The following is a 19,335-nucleotide window of genomic DNA, read 5'->3' as shown; positions in this document are numbered from 1 at the left end:
TTTTAAATGCACTGAATTCACCATACCAGGTGTATAATTAATATGAACATTAAAATATATTTACTAAGAACCTCTTCAAATATACTTTATGGCCAATATTATTCAAAGATATATAAAACTAGGGAAAGAGAGGAAGGAATGTGCTGTTGATAATATTAAATACTCTGTGATCCTGTTATCTTTGTTCAAAAGGGGCTTCAGCAACTGTTTTTGCTGTAACATATAAAAGATGTAAATATAATGGAAGAAAGACTTGCATTCACTAGGTCCACTCCTATTTTCTCCATTCAAATAGATGTTGCATAGTAAATAAGAAAAAAAATTAACAGTAATATCTTTCAAGACTTTTAATCCTAAATTAATCAGGCCTAATAACTTGAGGCATAAACTAATATGAACAAATTTACTTTTTTTAGGATGACAGATAAGAGGATTCAACAAACAAGTATAAGAACTTGTATATTGCTATAACCACTCACAAAAGAAAGGAAATGTTAGAAAAGCAAAATATATTGTTTTCTGCTTTGCATGAGCTATTCCGGATTTTTAAAAAATCACCCTATACCTCATCCAAATTGAAAATAAATTAAAATTCTCAACAAAAAGGACTATTTAAATATCCAGACCTAACAAATATTTCTACTAAATCAGACCTTAAAGAGGTAAGTTTTACCAAAACAACTCCTCTTCCTCTCCCAAAAATGAAATGCTAACATCCAAACCATGCAAAAATTTCTACATAAGTGTATATGCTACTATTATGTTTTAACAATTAGTTAACCTTTTTCTAATAACCTCTGTTTAATGACGTGATTATAAAGATGCCACACAGTACCAATTTAACACAACAGATGATGGCTCTGCTTTTACATGTGTACTTTAATCAGATTATCTGTGTTATCCTTAATGGTATTGTCACTCAGAACAAGATGCCTTAGATACGGTTATACACCAAACCAGCTACTGATTACACTTGCTTATTTTCCCTTGCCTCAAAAATTAGCATTTATTATTCTTGTCATACAAGTGAACTATAAAATTTCAAGTCAATTCATAATCAAATTTGACTGCCTAAAAATTCTCTTTATTAGAGACAGATTTTTCTTTTATTATGCTATACTGGAGCATCACCATCAGTCCCATCTTTGTCTTTCCTTGATAAACTGCTGCACCAAATTAACCAAGTCTCTCCAGTCCTAACTCTTCTGCAAAATACTGCTGAAATCTTTCTAATCAGCTTTTCAACAAATAGGCTTCAGTGTTTTGATATTTGTCTTCTCGTATTTGTAGCAAGTTATTCTCTTTCTAGTTTCCTACTTGTTTTCTGAAAGCACCTACAAAAGTGATAAAATTAATATTCCTTGAAGACAGTCAAAAATAATTCATATGCTAAATAGCTCAAGTGTAAAATAAAAATACAAGCACTTATCCCATCCCTCAACTCCTTCCACTAAGTGTTTTCATCCTTGTACTTTGAAATCCTTCAATTATCGCTGGTTAGGAGTTTTACTATTTTATCAAAGAGGAAACAAAAACAGAAAAGATCAAAAATATATCATAGAGGGATTCTGAAACAGGTAACTTGGTAGAAAATTTGCAAAGCACAAATTATTTCCAATGACTTGAGTGTCAACTTTTCAGCAGGACACCAGACTGCACAGTAGACTAAACCTCAATATTTGTGTAACATTCTGCCAAACGCTAATCCTTAAAGACAGGCAGGTGACAATCCATGATTCCCTTAAGACATGCTAAATTGTTCAGAACCTACTCTGGGTAAAGAACTACGCTAAACAGCATAGCAGAATAATGTATGACATGATAGAAAACACATGTATCATACTCCCAAGGTTACAACAGAGCTCTTTCTGGAAGAAACAGGTTTGAATCTTACTTCTTCCTAAAAATATCTGTCCTTGGTTTCTCCAGTGTTGTCCTCTCTTGGTTCTCCTACTTGCTTTTGTTTTTCCTTTGGCTTTTCTTCCTATTCTCTTAATAGAGCTACTTCCCAAGAATTTGCTCTCTGCTATTTTCCTTTCTTTCTCCATGCACTCTCTTGGCTCTTCCTTTGCATTCTCAAGGCTTCAAAAACTACTTTGCGGGGGCCAGCCTGGTGGCATAGTGGTTAAGTTCGTGCACTCCACTTCGGCGGCCCAGGGTTCACCAGTTCGGATCCTGGGTGCAGACCTACGTACCGCTCATCAAGCCATGCTGAGGTGGCGTCCCACAAAGAGCAACTAGAAGGACACACAACTATGACATACAACTATCTACTGGGGCTTTGGGGAGAAAAAAGGAAAAAAGGAGGAAGATTGGCAACAGATGTTAGCTCACAGCCAATCTTCCTCAAAACAACAACAACAACAAAAACCACTTAGGCCTTGGTAGCTTTCCAACTGCCTACCACATTTCTCCATCCAAATGCTAGCACCTCAAAGCAAGATGTTCAAAATTAAACTAATCTTCCTTCTCAAATCTGCTCTTTCTTCATGTTCTCTATTTCTGTATTTAATGACAACACCATCTTACTTCCCACAAGTTCAAAACCTTGAGTCATCTTGGCTTCTTCCATTTCCCTTATTCTCCATGTCTGATTTGTCAATTTGCTGACCATTCATTATCAATCCTACCTCTGAATTATATGATTATTCTAATATACACTCCTTGCTACCTTCACTTATCTACTCCACAATTCAAATCAGTCTTCAAGTCTCTTCCTATGCAAGTCCAATCATAACACATAACTGCCTTTTAAGGAGGGAGAAAACAATTTCCACGGTGCCAGTGGGATGAAATCCAAACTTAGCTTTGATTTTAAGACCTTCCACTGACCTGGATCTAACCGATCTTTCTAACTAATTTTTCAGTTCTTCATTAGTAGTATATTCTAGTCAAACTGAATACTTCACCTTTTCTTATACATATTACCCTTACTCACTTTCTCACCTCTGAGCTTATGTTTCCCTAGTTTGAAATAAGACCCAGCTTAAATGTCATTTAAGAAGCCAGCTAGAAGTAATAAACCTCTAAAATACCCCCAGCACTTTCACCACAGTTCTCTTCTGCCATCTGAACCCATCTTGTACTATAGTTATCTGTCTACGAGGGCTGAATCCATTTCTGATGTATATTTATATCCTTTTAGGCATCTAGCACAATTTCTAACCTTTATTAATACCTTCAGAAAACATCTGAGAGCCTACTATGTGCTAGGCACTAGGGATGGATACAGCAGTGAACAAAACAAAATTGCTGGTTTTATGGCATTTACATTCCCATGGGAGAGCATCAGGTCGTGGGAGAAAAGCACTTTGAAGAAAAACAAAGCAGGCTATGAGAAGAGTCATGTAGGGTTGCTATTTTAGAGAGGGTGGTCTTAAGGAATCTCTCTGAGTGTTGATTGTAAGCCAAGTCTGAAGTGAAGACAGGAAGGGAGTCTGGGGATGACTGGGCCGTGTCGGCATCTTTGACTCTTCAAATAATTTTCCACTGAGAATGTACCAGGTATCCAGCACTATGCTGGATCAGAGATAAAATATACACAGCAAAATAATAATGGACAAAAAGCTTCTTCAATTTGTGAAGCAAGCCACAAAAAAGGGAAAGTTATTGACCACAAGGATGTAATGGCACAGGTAGCTAAGAGCATTTCAAAGTGCTGACTGAAATAGTGACCGAAAATCAATTTAAGACACTTTCCTACTCAAGGATGCATCTCCCAAAAAAGCCAGCTTACATTTCTTAAAACCAACAGAGATGTGCAACATAAGCAGCATACTTCTTAAAAGGAAATAAAGAATCTATAAAAGCCCATGAGTCAAGAGCATTTTATAACTGATCTGAATCGAAATTCTGCTCAATAACATTTTAAGGCCTTGCTTAGGGTTCAGTGTCTACAGTGTATAGGGCAAAATTTAATCAGCAGAATCTGTGTAAACACATAAACTTAGAACAATGAGGCATGATGGGTATTTGGGCTTATTACAAGGTCAGCAACACTTTTCAAAATTCTGTCAGCAGTTACTGCAATTCATACAATATGTTCTAACATTTCGCCAAAGATCCACAAGGGAACACAACTGTTCAATTTTTTATAAATGCCCTGAAGAAAAACTTTTCTTTCTTAAGTTCCAGTAGTAGTAAGTAGTACAGGTTTTTCTTTAACTCAATATTTGAAGGAGGTCGTTTTTACTACCTTTTACCTCTAACCATCTACATAAATAACTACAAATTCTACTCGATAGCTTCCATCTTCCTCTTCTCCTCTCACTACTTCCCCATAATCAAATGCTGATTCAGTATGCAGTGTCCATTTTTCAAAAAGTTCAAGACTGGTGTCAGTTCTTCTTCCCCTACACCTCAGGTCCTACTCTAAAAGCCAATGTACCTTTTGTGCCTCAGGCCTGAAGTAATGGTGTACATTTTTCTTATAAGTGACTTACACTTATATGCCACCAATACATAGGTATATTAAAAGTTAAACGAGCAATTATAGTTCCTATTTTAACTTCAAAAGTAGAAAGATAAATACAACTTGACAAGAATCACAATCACCATTTCTGTAGATCAAGTAAGACAGTGTTGAAAAGTAGCCTTCACGTGAATTTGCGATAAACAGAAAAGTCCTCAAATGATGCTAACCAGTGCACTTACTACCACACAAAATACTGAAAAACAAGCTGTCTTGTAACTCTTGGCCACAAAGTACTTTGCAGAGAAAGAGGAAATGGAAAAAAGAACCTAGTATGGGGAGATAAATTAACCCATTACAATAAAATGTATTTATTAATGTTTAAGACAAGTACTGGGAGTAATACCACTCTTTTTTGTTTTAATGAGAATCTCTTAGAAGTACAGTAAATTTTAAGAAGAAAAACATAATGACTCACAAAACAATTAGTCCAATGTATTCATAAAGATATTCTCCCTTAAGGTTACATTTTTTGGAAACTCCATTTTGATAGAGATAAATTCTATAATTGACAAGCATGCTCTGTTTACTCTTTCTACAAAGGAGTACCTGAAAATATATATGATAATAGTCAAGAAAATAAGAGACCTAAAATGTATTTCCTGATCTCCCATTAACTTGCTGTGTTCTTGGGCCAGTTATTTAACCTCTCTGGCCCTTCACTGCCTCAGTAATATAAGGAAGCTGGAAGCAATTACTACTCAAAGATCTCTTCCACCTATAAAAATGTAGGAATTGACATGTTATACCATTGACTGAACCTGGAAAAAAAACCTTAACTTCAGCAGTTTAATTTCATAAAAGGATTGAAGAAGAAAGACATGAGAGAAAGAAAACTAGTGCTTGTCCTTACATGACCGAGGACTAGAAATTATGCCAAAAAATAGTAATTTTAAAAGTATATTTTATTTCTGCCTGGAAAGAATTTAAATGAACTTATGTTTTATGGAATTTAAATGAACAGTTAATTGTATAAACTGTATATGGGGCCTGAAAAGTTAATCTAATCCAATAAACTAAAATATTGTTATCTACTTTAACACCAGGGATTTGCTCAATCCCAGAATGTGTAGTGAATTGTTTTACTTCAAGAATTTTATAATTTCTGAAGAAACAGCACAGAAACATCAAAAATCACCTCAACCACTTCAAAATATTGTCTCATGGTTCAAAGACTCAGAAATTTCGTTAAGTTCTAAAAAGAGAAGAAAGCAGAACTTTCCTTTTAAAAACAATAATTTAGTTAATCGTAGCATCTAGGCGACAGGTATATGATTGTTGTAAAACTCTTTCAACTTTTCCGTATGACTGAAAAATTTCACCATAAAACACTGGGGGAAAAAACCCCAATAATTTAGGCAGAAGTCTATTTTAATAATATTCGTGGACCTAATGATCCTATATTTCCCAATGGGAAAATTTCAAAATCATTAACACTTTTAATACAGAGATTAACAACAAGCTGCACATTATATGATACCATTTCAGAATTATAAAACATTCTCAAAAGGAGGTCACAATATAACCTTACCATTCAGCCATGGTGTGGGCTGAAGAACTCATATAGATGATGATAAATTAATTATACTACTAAATGATGAAGTGATCAATGTTTTCAAGTATTTCATTTACTGGTGCCATTTCCGTGATAACTGTGCTGCTTCTCCTATTCATTAAACTCCAAAAACCTTATGTACAAACACTACTGTCATCCAAAGAATGCTGAGTGAGAACATGCTGAGATGACATTTAAAACTCAAAAGCAGCATCCTCCGCTCACAGTAATCAGCTTTAAAAATAGATACAACGGAACTTCTTTCAACAAAGCTTCACAGGAAGTCACGAAGTACTGTTTAACTCTTATCTGCTTAAGCTGCTAAAAAAAAAAAAAAAGGCAAAACAAAAACCATCACCTACAAAAGGAGTTCTAAGCCAACAGAGCTAAAAATATCAGTGACTCCTTTTAGCAAACACATATTAAGTGTATTTGATACTATCCTCATGGTCCTCCACGTTACATGGTAATAGATTACCATCACACAACATTAATCATCCAGATCATTCTGAGCTAACTGTTCCACAGAATTCTACAGCTAAAGGGACACTAATCTAATTCACCAAGTCAATGGGAAGGCAGCAGCCCACATGAGACCCTCCAACACTCCCCTCACATTTCTATCAAATTCATCATAAAACAAACTCAATCTCCTTGTTTCCCCTACATGAAAATCTTCAATGACTTCCCAATAACCACCAAAAAAACTCAAATCGCGCAGCTTATAAGTCAAAACACTCACAATATGGTCCTGATTCACCTTTCTAAACATACACTACTCAATGTTTCCCAAAACATTCTATACTTTCCAAGCCCCAGGCCTTCGGTGATGGTGTTACATCAACCATATCTGCCTCTCTTCATCTCTAATACTTAACATTAAGAACCTTACTATGTATCAGATATTTTGCTAAACTACAAGTATACATCATTTAATTCTCATAATAATGCTTTGAAATAGGAATTACTAATCCTATTTTACAAATGAGAAACAAAGATTTAGTAACATTAAATAACTTCTCCAAGGTCAGAGCTAGTTAAGTGGCAGAGCAGGTCTGTCTGATTTAAGAGCCCAGGTTCATTGGTATAACACATATATCCTTTCCAACGACTATGGTTACTGAAATCCTGCCCATTCAAAGTTCATTTGAAATGCTATCTCCTGGGGGAGGTTTGTCAATCTTGATTTAATGTCTACTCTCCAACTCTGGATTACCCCCCTCCCATACTTTGCAGAGGCTCCATCATGTTCTACAATTCCCCAGTTGGATGACAACTCCTTAGGGGTAAGGGCAGGGAAAGTGTCTTACACATTTTATCCCGTGCAGTAGTGAGTACACTGCCTTGTACTTAGCAGGCATTCAATCAACTTGTAAACTTGAATTGGAAAATATTACTTATTTTTTATTTTGGAATTTCAGATTTACAGAAAAGTTACAAAGATTGTACACAGCGTTCCCATATACTCCTCATGCAGTTTCAGTTTCCCTTAATATTACCATTTTATATTACTGTGGTATATTTGTCAAAACTACAAACTAACATCAGTACGGTCCTAATAATTAAATCTCAGACTTTATTCAGGTTTCACCAGTTTTTTCCATTAATGTCCTAATCTGTTCCAGGATACCACATTACATTTATTCGTCACATCACCTTAGTCTCCTCTGGTCTGTGATAGTTTCTTAGTCTTGGTTTTCACGAACTTAGTACTGGTCAGGTATTTTGCAGAATGTCCCTCAATTTGTGGTTAGCTGATATTTTTCTCATATTTTGACTGCAGTTATAAGTTTACAGAAAGAATATCACAGAAGTGAAGTGTCCTTCCCATCACATCGTATCAGCGGGTGTATTAAGTCCACATAACATCACCGATGGCGTTAACCTTGACCACTCAGTTAAGGCAGCGAGTGTTTGCCATGCTTCTCCACTGTACAGTTACTACTGGAAAAGATTTACTTTTTCACAGATATATTCCTTCTTCCCTAACTCATTTAAAACAGATCACTTATACTAGAGTCAATATTTTAAAATGATTAATGTTATACATTCTCATTAAAGCACACACTATTGAGGCATAATATAAGTTAATACCTTGGTTTTTAATGCAGTTGGAAAAAACAAAAATAGCTTAAAAATCATTGTGAATATTTAGCAAATGTTCACTAAGCTACATTAATTTATGGTACTATCATCATTATTTCCTAAAGAGTTCAAGAATATAATCAGACTTCTCTATATTTCAAAATAACCTTTAAATTTACTCAACCCAAGTTCTGAAAGACAACTATGTAAGTTACATACACTGGAGCATTTATCTGCAGCTAAAACCATATTAACCCTGAAAACTGATTACTACTTCTCTACACCAGGTTCCTTAAAGAACATATAAAAACATCACTAACATAATGCAGAAATCTCCAAAACATCTCATAAACTTCAACATTCCCCCTAACAAATGACAAAAGCTACCAAGCACCTTTCAGAAAGCTAATCCTGTGAACTTAAAAAATAAACTTAAAAATATATAGACAGACAAAAAAAATTACACTGAGCAGGAGACAGCTCTAACAGAATTTAATCAAATATGTAGAAAATCTATCTAGTTATCATTAATTATTTAACTCCTGAGCATACGACACAACAGACATCCATTTTCATGTAAACATATGGTTTGTCTGAACAAAAAGAGAATAGCAACTAAACTTGGCTATTCTCAAAACTTGGGAAAGAACATGAAATTTTTTCTAATCTATCTGAATCTAAGATTGTTTGGAGGGATCAAAACTAGAGAAATCTTCATCACTGCCATTTTCTTCAATATATTTTCCATGAAAAATAATCCTCCTCAAGTTCAAGATTCTGTGCCTCTATACAACCCTGGTATTAGTATTTTAGTTATTTAGTTAGTAGTAATAAGTATTTAGTTAGTAGTATTTTGGTAATTAGTATTTAGTTAGTAGTACTTTATCAAATTTAACATAGTTTTATTAAGAAACTATAAACAAAGACAATATCAGATAACATAGGAAAGAACATCTTCCTGGACCTGACTATCTAGTTATCAAAGCAGACTCGCACACTTAGGCAGACTTTGGTAAGCACTGGAGAAAAGTAAAAACCAAGTGCCACGAGAGCATGGATGGGAGAACCAGTAGTTAAACCAGTATAATTTAGGAGACTTCTTGGACTTTAAAGAATGGATGGGAGGGACTTCAATAGACAATATGGAAGGGACAGGGTTTCTAGGCCAAGAGAATGACCAAAGCAAAGGCTCAGGAGAGGAAGAGTCCAGGGACTAGCAAATAGACTAGAATGGCTAGAACGCAGAATCACGGTAGCAGATGATAAAACTGAGAATACAGTCAGGACACAAAATGTAGAGATTTAACTACCAGGGTGAGAGATATAACAAATGCAGCCGAAAGTCATTAAGGGTTTAGAGCTAGGGAGTGACATCTCATCTGTTTTAAGGCCATAAATGACAGCAGTATACAAGATGGATTAGAGGGGAAATGACAAGAGCAGCAAGATTAGGATAGTACTGCAGTAGAAAGGTAATGGGAACTTGAACACGGACAGTAAAATACAACCGATTCGTGAGACACCGCAGAAGTAAAAGCAAGAAGATGAGAGGACTGAGTAGGAGAAAGGAAATGATGAACTTGAAACTCTTGAGCCTTGAGCAACTGGGCATAGGACCTTAAAAATAATATATTAATACACATTTTAATTAATTAATTCTCATTCACAATCCTCTAAGATAGATTCCACTATTACCCCCATTTTATAAATGGAAAAACCTAGGCTTAAAGAAGTTAAGCCGAGATCAGTCCCCATAGTTCATGTTCATCACCACCACACACTACTACTAACTCAGGGGACACAGAAGAGGATGCTGGTTTGCTAATGAAGAGGATACATTCTGTGTTCAGGCATGTTGAGCGTGAGATGTCTGAAAGATATTAACATGACAATGTCTAGCAGGCAGCTTGGGACAAAGGTAGCAAGTAAGGAAACAGATCTGTGAATAATTTGCATGAGACTGTTGACACTGTTGGGAATGGAACTATCTGTCTGCTAATTCCCTCCCAGGACAATCAAACTGAAATGGAATTTTGAAAAGACTTAGAGTTTCTCCCTTTGGGAGAAGTGTGGGGGTAGGTGGAAAGGAGTCAGAAGGACAGAAAAGAACAGTAGAGGCAGCCTACGCTTATAAAAAGCAGCACAAATTCATGTGAAAGGTATTTGGAAACTATGGGCAGTCAATGTCCCAAGTGAGCTATATTTATCTTTACAAGAAAATCGTGCAAGGCCGGCCCCATGGCGTAGCAGTTAAGTGCGCGCGCTCCGATGCTGACAGCCTGGGTTCAGATCCTGGGCGCGGGCCGAGGCACCGCTTGTCCGGCCATGCTGAGCGGCGTCCCATATAAAGTGCAGGAAGATGGGCACAGATGTTAGCCCAGGGCCAGTCTTCCTCAGCAAAAAGAGGAGGATTGGCATGGATGTTAACTCAGGTTGATCTTCCTCACAAAAAAAAAAAAAAAGAAAATCATGCAAATTTTTCAGTTGTTCTCACATGAAGCAGAAATTAATGCCATTTCTTTGAGACCCAATCTTTGTTTCTCAGTATCTTCTATAAAGACTTGATGAAACGCATTTAGTATCTTAGCACTTCTTCAACAGATTCTCAAATTTTAGGGTTTCTAACACCCATTCAGTGGTATCTAGCATATTTTCCAACAGGAAAACTTATATGGAACTTATATATTAGAGCCACCGTGCAAAAGTAAATAATATTTACTGTGTTCATTAAATTCAGTAAAGTAAAACACATATGATAAAATTTCAATATTGTCAAAATGGTATATTTTGATATATTCATGAATGGGGAAAAATAAAGCTAAAAAATAATAAATGGAAAAAAAATCACAAACATGTCTTGATAGAATAAAAGACCTTAAAAGCTATGTAAGAATGCAAACTTAAATCTACTGTGATGAATTGGTAAAAATCTTCAGAATGCAGAAACTCTTAAAATCTAATAGAATTAGCGACATAGTCAAAAATATAGAAGGTATTTTAATAACAGAATACAATGAACTCTATTCCAATAACTTTCACTAATTTATTCATTCAACAAATACTGAGTGCCTACTATATGGCAAATACTGTTCTTAAACTTATAAATTTAGGGGAAATGGACTATTTCAAGCCCTGAGTAAACCAATAACCATTAAACAGGGTAGATATCAAAATCCACTCCCCACCCCTCATACATACATAGTTACACATGCCTGTGTGCACAAGCAGCACATTAGACCATGACAGTATTACAGAAGAATTTTTGCTAAATATTCCCTGCAAAAGCTAATTTTTTAAAAATTGAAGTATAATTGACATACAACACTATATTAGTTTCAGGTGTACAACATAATGATTCTATATTTGTATATATTCTGAAATGATCACCACATCATCTAGTTAACATCCATCACATATACAGTTACAGCTAATTCTTATTTTTACAAACTGTTCACAAATATAGAAAGAGAACTCATTTTGATTACTTCCATAATCAAAGACCATGAGAGACAAACTATACGTGTGTCACTTACCAATATAGATGAAAAAAATCCTAAATGATTATTAAATAGACTCCAGTGAAATATTACAAAATAATTTATATCAGTACAAACCAGGGTTTATCCAAGGATAAAGGATAGTTTAACTCTAGTAAGGATAGTTTAACTCTACAAATCTATTAACATAATTCACTGTGATAATCAAGTGCAGGAAAAAAACCATATGATCACTCCACAGAGCCAAAGACTTTCTATCTCCATCACAATCCAGTTACCACCTTGGTCCAAGCCACCATCATCTCACCTGGATTACTGCATTTGACTCCTAACTGGTCTTGTTCTCTCTGAGTCGCTTGGCAATGAGCTAACTAGGACCAGGTGCTTCTCCTTCCCTCTGGCAGGAGAGGTTTCTTCTAAACACCTTCCCAAGGGCCCCCACAGGCTCTAAGCACCAGGCAGCTAGTTCTCAGCAACTCCTTAAACAGGTCACACCCAAACTCACACTTTTTACCTCACTTATGACACTTACCCCCATAAAAAGAGAGTGTGCAGGGGTGGGTTGAAGAGGTAGATTCTGTTTCCTGGAGCCCAGTCTCATGGCACAGCCAGCTGTGCCCCAACTCAAGCACTCCTCCCCACAGAATACCAAGAGAATAGGGGATCTGTGTACCTGCTCATCCTTCTACCCATGAATTCCAGCCTGATGTTCACTTGGAGCCTACTGAGAAGAAGTTCTCAAAAATACTTGCTGAAGGATACTTGCATAAAGAAAATTTCAACAGCCTTTGAATTATGACACTTCTTTTAGAATCTCATTGTTTTTTTTTTTGTGAGGAACATCAGCTCTGAGCTAACATCCACACCAATCCTCCTCTTTTTTTTTTGCTGAAGAAGACTGGCCCTGAGCTAACATCTATTGCCAATTTTCCTCCTTTTTTCCCCTTTTTCTCCCAAAGCCCCAGTAGATAGTTGTATGTCATAGTTGCACATCCTTCTAGTTGCTGTACGTGGGACGCCGCCTCAGCGTGGCCGGAGAAGCGGTGTGTCGCTGCGCGCCCGGGATCCAAACCTGGGCCACCAGTAGCAGAACGCGCACACTTAAACCCCTAAGCCACCGGGCCGGCCCCATGACACTTCTTTTAAAAAAATTATGGTAAAATATATGACATAAAATTTACTATTTTAACCATTTTTAAGTATATATTTCAGTGGATATGACATTTCTTTTAACACTTTTCTCCTTCTTATAATTTCTCAGTGACCATATATCTAATTGTTTCAAAAAATCAAATACTTAGATCTTGCTTTCTGTGAACCAGGCATTATTCTAACTGCTTTCTAAATGTTAACTTATTTATTATAATACAACAATCCTATGAAAACACTTTTTTGTGTGTGTGTGAGGAAGATCAGCCCTGAGCTAACATCCACGCCAATCCTCCTCTTTTTGCTGAGGAAGACTGGCCCTGGGCTAACATCTGTGCCCATCTTCCTCTACTTTATATTTGACCACAGCATGGCCTGACAAGCGGTGCATCAGTGAGCGCCCGGGGTTCCAAACCCGGGCCGCCAGCAGCGGAGCTCACGCACTTAACCGCTACGCCACGGGGCCTACCCCTGAAAACACTTTTAAATGAGCTATCCGAGGCAAAGGGAAGTAACTTGTCTAAGGTCATACAGATAGTAAATGGCAGGGCAGTCCAATCTGGGCAATCCAGCTCACATACGGTCTGTGCACTTAACGTCTAATTCTATACTGCCTTGACCTCAGTGCTCAATATTCCATCTTTCCTCACATCCAAGCATACCACTGAGTGAAAATAACTGAGCAACTGTGCTATGAAGCAGTGCCTTAATCATTCAGGACATGCGAGTAGGAGCTAATCTATAAAACCTTGATCTAGTGATTAAAAAAATAAAATAGATAATATTCAGTCATATATAGGCCTAAAGAGCCGTGCAAAAAGGGTTCACGTTAAGAGAACTTAGCTCACTGTTAACAGAAACAACGATGGAAGATTTTCTTTCCTAAATGGCTTTTTAATCATGCTCTTTGAAGTTCGAACAGAAGAATAGAAGAAAAGGGATCACTATTATCTGGTTCAACTTTACAGAGGAAACAAAATATTCAACTAATTATTTTAAATGTAAATAATCTGAGAAAAATATCATAAGAATAAGAAAGAAAAAAAATAAGAAATATTAATTCTGAATACTTAAACTTGGATTTCAACCGTCTAGATATATTTCATTAGACACTAAGCTGGATGAGTGTTTTGCATGTAAAAGGAGTAGGCGGAGGGTTTTATCAAAAGAGAGGGGAAAAAATGCTACCAAATGTTTTTTATTCCATTTCTTTAACAAATTAAATACATTGGATTTAAGTTTTCTGAAGACAACATATATTTCAAGTTCAATACACAGTAAGTAAAAATAAAAAATAAGCTCCCAGGATTAAAGTTCACATGCTTCTAGCATTTTCATACTACTAGGTGTCTCCTGCAAGCATTTGCTGCTTTGTATACTACAGCCTGGCAAAAAAGACATTCTTGTAGCCAGCTTTTGAGCTTGTTCTTTAAGATGTTCTAATTTAAATGCAGTTGTAGACTTCACAAGTATTATGGTTTTAGAGCAAGTCTTGGTTGGCACAATTAGAGCAAAGTGATTAGAAAAAGCTTTTACACATTCCACTTGACATTCACTGCCTACATTTCTCTATAATGCTCTGGTTTTATAAAGGTTATCATTGATTCTTCAAAGGGAGGCAAGGGAGGGTATCTTCAGAGTCCCTCTATCTGCATAATCAAGCCTACGTCCCAGTAGAAATATTTTTAGTGAAATTCTCTTGTTTTGTGAATATACAATCCTATGGTAAAGCATGCTATTGAATATTTCTGTGTTCAAAAGACATGCCTATTAAAACATGTTTTAACTTCTCTAAGTTTATGTCGTTCATTATTCCATATGATAGTTGAAGTGTGGCCTCCAAGAGATTATTTCTGTAATATGGAATGAAAATACAGTCACCCTTCCTTTACATTCAAACAAAGAAAACCTAAGTAATTGGTAATAAACATTTGGGAGACTAGCTGAAATAAAAAGCTCTGGCACTTACTGGCTACAAGTACTTGGGTAAGTTATTCTAACTCTCTGAGCCAAGTTTCTACATCTCTAAAGTAAAAATACTGTCCTTACATGAAGGCAAAGGCCATGTTCGTTTTGTTCAACAATGAATATACACTGCCTAGCAAATACAAAGTGCTCAATTTGTATGTGTGGTGAGGTAAGGAGTGAGAGAAGAAGACCAGACTAAGTTTTGAACTTTCCAGACTAAGCACGTGATAAATATTAATTGCATCTGAATTTGGAAAAATCCCAAATTAAATTTGAGATCGAGACTCCTGCTTTCAGCAAAGACGGAATTGCAGGGACTGGATTTACCCTCCCACCTGAAAGTACTAAAAAACTGGACAAAACCTGTGAAACAATGGTTTCCAGACACTGGACATCAGGTTGTAGAGAAACGTGATCCCTGAGAGAGTGGAAACAAATGAGGTGAACCCTATGCCTGGCCAAACTGTCTGGAGACGCAGGCAGAACCCGATAGTCTCTTTGTGTTGAGGAGACAGAATTGTAAGTCTGGGGAAACCATGGCAGTTGAGGTTCTCAGTGCAGAATACAAGAGAGGAGAGAGTTACATAGAGAGAGCAAGCTCTGGAGATCTACCGAGATGGCCTTCTAAGTCTTCAGCTGGGCACGAATCAGCACAGGGAAATACCTGAAGCTGCGAAAGAACCACCCGACGGGAGTGAAGGGAACAATCCCCAGTTCTCACACAGAGAGCAGGAGAGGAAAAAAAAAATCTTGCATTCAAAGCACATAAGGGAGAGAATTAGCTCTAGATGAAAAGCTCTTCAGGTCTTGCCTAACAAAGTTTAAAAGGATCAAACTATTCCAAGTAACTCAGCTGTGCCCTAAAAGAAAGCTTGAGAATATTTGTAAGAATACAAAAGTATCCAGCACCTAATAAGGTAAAATTAACAATTCTGGCATTGAATCAAAAATTACTAAGCACACAATGAAGCAAGAAAATATGAGTCTTAGTGAGGATAAAAATAAATCAATAGAACTAAATCCATGAGGAACACAGATGACAGAATTAAGAGACGAGGAATATCAAAAGTGATTATAACTATACTCCATATGTACAAAAAGGTGACAAACACTTGCACTTGTTGAGTACATGGAAGACCTAAAAAAGATCCAAATTCATCTTCTAGAGATGAAGACTAAAATGGAAGGGTAATTAGCAGTAGATTAAATACTGCAGAATAAAAGATTAATTAACTTGGGGCCAGCCCCGTGGCGCAAGTGGTTAGGTGCGCGCGCTCCGCTGCAGCGGCACGGGGTTCGCCAGTTCGGATCCCGGACATGCACTGACGCACTCCTTGGCAAGCCATGCTGTGGCAGCGTCCCGTGTAAAGTGGAGGAAGATGGACACGGATGTTAGCCCAGGGCCAGTCTTCCTCAGCAAAAAAAGAGGAGGATTGGCAGATGTTAGCACTGGGCTGATCTTCCTCACGCACACACACAAAAAGATTAATTAACTTGAAAACAGAGTAATAGAAACCACCCAAAATAAAACGTTGGAAAAAAACAAACAGAGCATCAGTGGCCTGTGGGACAACATCAAGTGGCCAAATATACATATTAATGGAGTACTCTGAAGGAGAGGAGAAGGAACAAATTTTTAAAAATAAGATAAAAATTTTCCAAATTTGATGAAAACTATAAATTTTAGACTGAAAAAGTACAGAGAACAAATTATGATGATCTCATACCTCTTTCCCCAAGTCCAAGGAAGACATTTCTATTCCACTCAGGAACCTTTTCCAATTGAACCTCTCAACATAGCAATCTAAGCAACTACAATTTATCCATAGGACCTGGCACTTATTAAAATCTATTTACCAGCCTTGATATGCTGTTCCTTTGAAAGATATAATGGTCCAACCACAAAAAGGACAAGATTAGCCTGCCTTACTCCAGAATTATAAAGCAGTATTGGAATAGTATAACATCATGAAAAGCCTACCCTTTAAGAGAGTAGAAAGAACTGCACCAAAATGTCAACAGCATTAATCAATTTCTTTTTCCTTTCACTACTTTTTCAACTTCCTACAATGTAGCTACAGCATTTTAAAAATGTATACATCAATATAGCTGTTCTCAAAGTGTGTTACACAGTCCCTGGGGGTCCTTGAGACCCTTTTAGAGAGTCTGCAATGTTAAAATTATTTACATAATAATACTAAGACACCACACAATTTCTTTTCCACTGTGTTGATATCTACATTGACCGCACAAAGGCAACAGTGGGTGACACCGCTGGTGTCTTAGCATGACTAAGACAGTAGCACTAGCCTGTGCATGCAGTCACTGTATTCTTCACCACAACTTGCAGTAAAAACAAAAACAAAACACTAGTTGCATTTAAGAATGTCCTTAATGAAGCAGGAAAGATCATAAGTTTTGATTAATCAACTGTTGAGGACACATTTTGTAAACATTCTGTGACAAAATGAGAAGCACACAAAAAACACTTCTGTTGTAATGACTGTACTCAGGAAAAACACGTCTGCAATGTTTAAATTGTTTGCTAAAGTAGTCACTTTTTTTCATGGAACATCTTTTTTATAAACCATTTTAACCATTTTTAAGTGTATAATTCAGTGGCATTAAATACATTCAGAATGTCGTGTAAGCATCACTACGAACCATTTCCAGAATTTTTCATCATCTCAAACAGAAATGTTAGTAGTAACTACCTATTGCCCCTCTGCCCAGCCCCCAGGAACCTCTATTCTACTTTCTGTCTCTATGAATTTGCCTATTGTAGATATCTCATATAAGTGGAATAATACATTTGTTCTTTTGTGTCTAGCTTATTTCACTTAGCATAATGTTTTTAAGGTTCATCTATGCTGTAGCATGTATCAGAATTTCATTCCTTTTTATAGCTGGATAATATTTAGTTGTATGTATATACCACATTTTGTTTATCTATCCATCTGTTGGGGGACACTTGGGTTGTTGCTACCTTTTGGCTACTGTGAATAATGCTGCTATGAACACGGGTGTACAAATATCTGTTCAAGTCCTTGTTTTGGCTTCTTTTGGGTAAATACCTAGGAGAACTGCTGGATCATATGGTAATGCTATTTTCAACTTTTTGAGGAATCACCAAACTGTTTTACACAGTCTTTGCACCATTTTACACTGCCACCAGCAATGCACGAGGGCTCCTATGTCTCCACATCTTTGCCAACATTTCTTAGTTTCCCTTTTTTGATAATTGCCATCCTAATAGGTGTGAAGTGGTCACTCATTGTGGTTTTGATTTTCATTTCCCTAATAACTAATGACTTACAGCATCATTTCAAGTGCTTATGGGCCAAGAATAGTATCTTCTTTGGAGAAACGTCTATTTAAATCCTTTGCTCATTTTGAATTGTTTTTTGTGTTTTTTTGTTGTTGAGTTGTAGTTCTTTATATATTCTAGATTTTAATCCCTTATCAGATATATGATTTGCAAATATTTTCTCCCAATGTGTGGCTTCTCTTTTCACTTTCCTTTCTCCATTGAGTGCAGTTAGCACCCTTGTCAAAAATTAATCGACCATATGTGTGAAGGTTTATTTCTGGGCACTCTGTTCCGTTCCATTGGTCTATATGTCTATCCTCAAGCCAGTACCACACCATCTTGATTACTGTAGTAAAATAAACCTTTGAAGTGTGAGTCCTTCAACTTTGTTCTTTTTCAAGATTGTTTTGGCTATTCGAGGTCCCTTGACATTCTTTATGAGTTTTCAGATCAGCTTGCCAATTTCTGCAAAAAGGGCAGCTGGAATTTTAATAGGAATTGCATTGGACCAGTAGATCAGTTTGGAGAGTACTGCCATCTTAACAACACTAAGTTGTCCAGTCTATGAACATGGGATGTCTTTCCATTTATTCAGGTCTTCTTTCAGCGATGTTTTGTAGTTTTCAGTGTACGAGTCTTTCGCCTTCTTGGTTAAATTTATTCCTAAGTATTTCATTCTTTCTGATGCTATTGTAAGTGGAATTGTTTTCTTAATTTCATTTTTGTTTTTGTTTTGTTTTTTAAGGTTTTATTTATTTATTTTTCCCCCCAAAGCCCCAGTAGATAGTTGTATGTCATAGCTGCACATCCTTCTAGTTGATGTATGTGGGACGCGGCCTCAGCATGGCTGGAGAAGCGGTGCGTCGGTGTGCGCCCGGGATCCGAACCCAGGCCACCAGCAGCGGAGCGCGTGCACTTAACCGCTAAGCCACGGGGCCGGCCCTTAATTTCATTTTTGGATGGTTTGTTGCTGGTGTATAGAATACAATTTATTTTTGTATATTGATCTTGTATCCTGCAACTTTGATTCTAGTAGTTTTTTAGTGGATTCCTTAGAATTTCTACAGACAAGATCATGTCATGTGCAAAGAGAGAGAGAGTTTCACTTCTTCCTTTCCTTTCTGGATACCTTTTATTTCTTCTTCTTGCCTAATTGCTCTGGCTAGAAACTCATATGCTGAATAAAACCTATGTTGAACAGAAGTGGTCTTGTCTTGCCCCTGATATTAGGAGGAAAGCTTTCAGTCTTTCACCATTCAGTATGATGTTAGTTGTGGGATTTTCACGTATGCTGTGGAAC

At 36.7% G+C, this 19,335-nt stretch overlaps 1 protein-coding gene across 3 annotated transcripts in view; it reads right to left on the bottom strand.

The window, feature by feature from the left end:
- The window catches only part of CBL (Cbl proto-oncogene), a 91,991-nt gene that overhangs the window by 43,711 nt on the left and 28,945 nt on the right, over window positions 1-19,335 (bottom strand). The gene's annotated exons all lie outside the window — the stretch shown is intronic.

This window comes from Ceratotherium simum, chromosome 7, assembly GCF_057802395.1.
Source record: "Ceratotherium simum simum isolate JZ-2026a chromosome 7, ASM5780239v1, whole genome shotgun sequence".
NCBI classification, from domain to species: domain Eukaryota; kingdom Metazoa; phylum Chordata; class Mammalia; order Perissodactyla; family Rhinocerotidae; genus Ceratotherium; species Ceratotherium simum.
The sequence above is the reverse complement of the archived record's forward strand: the minus strand, read 5'-3'. Positions and strand labels throughout refer to the sequence as shown.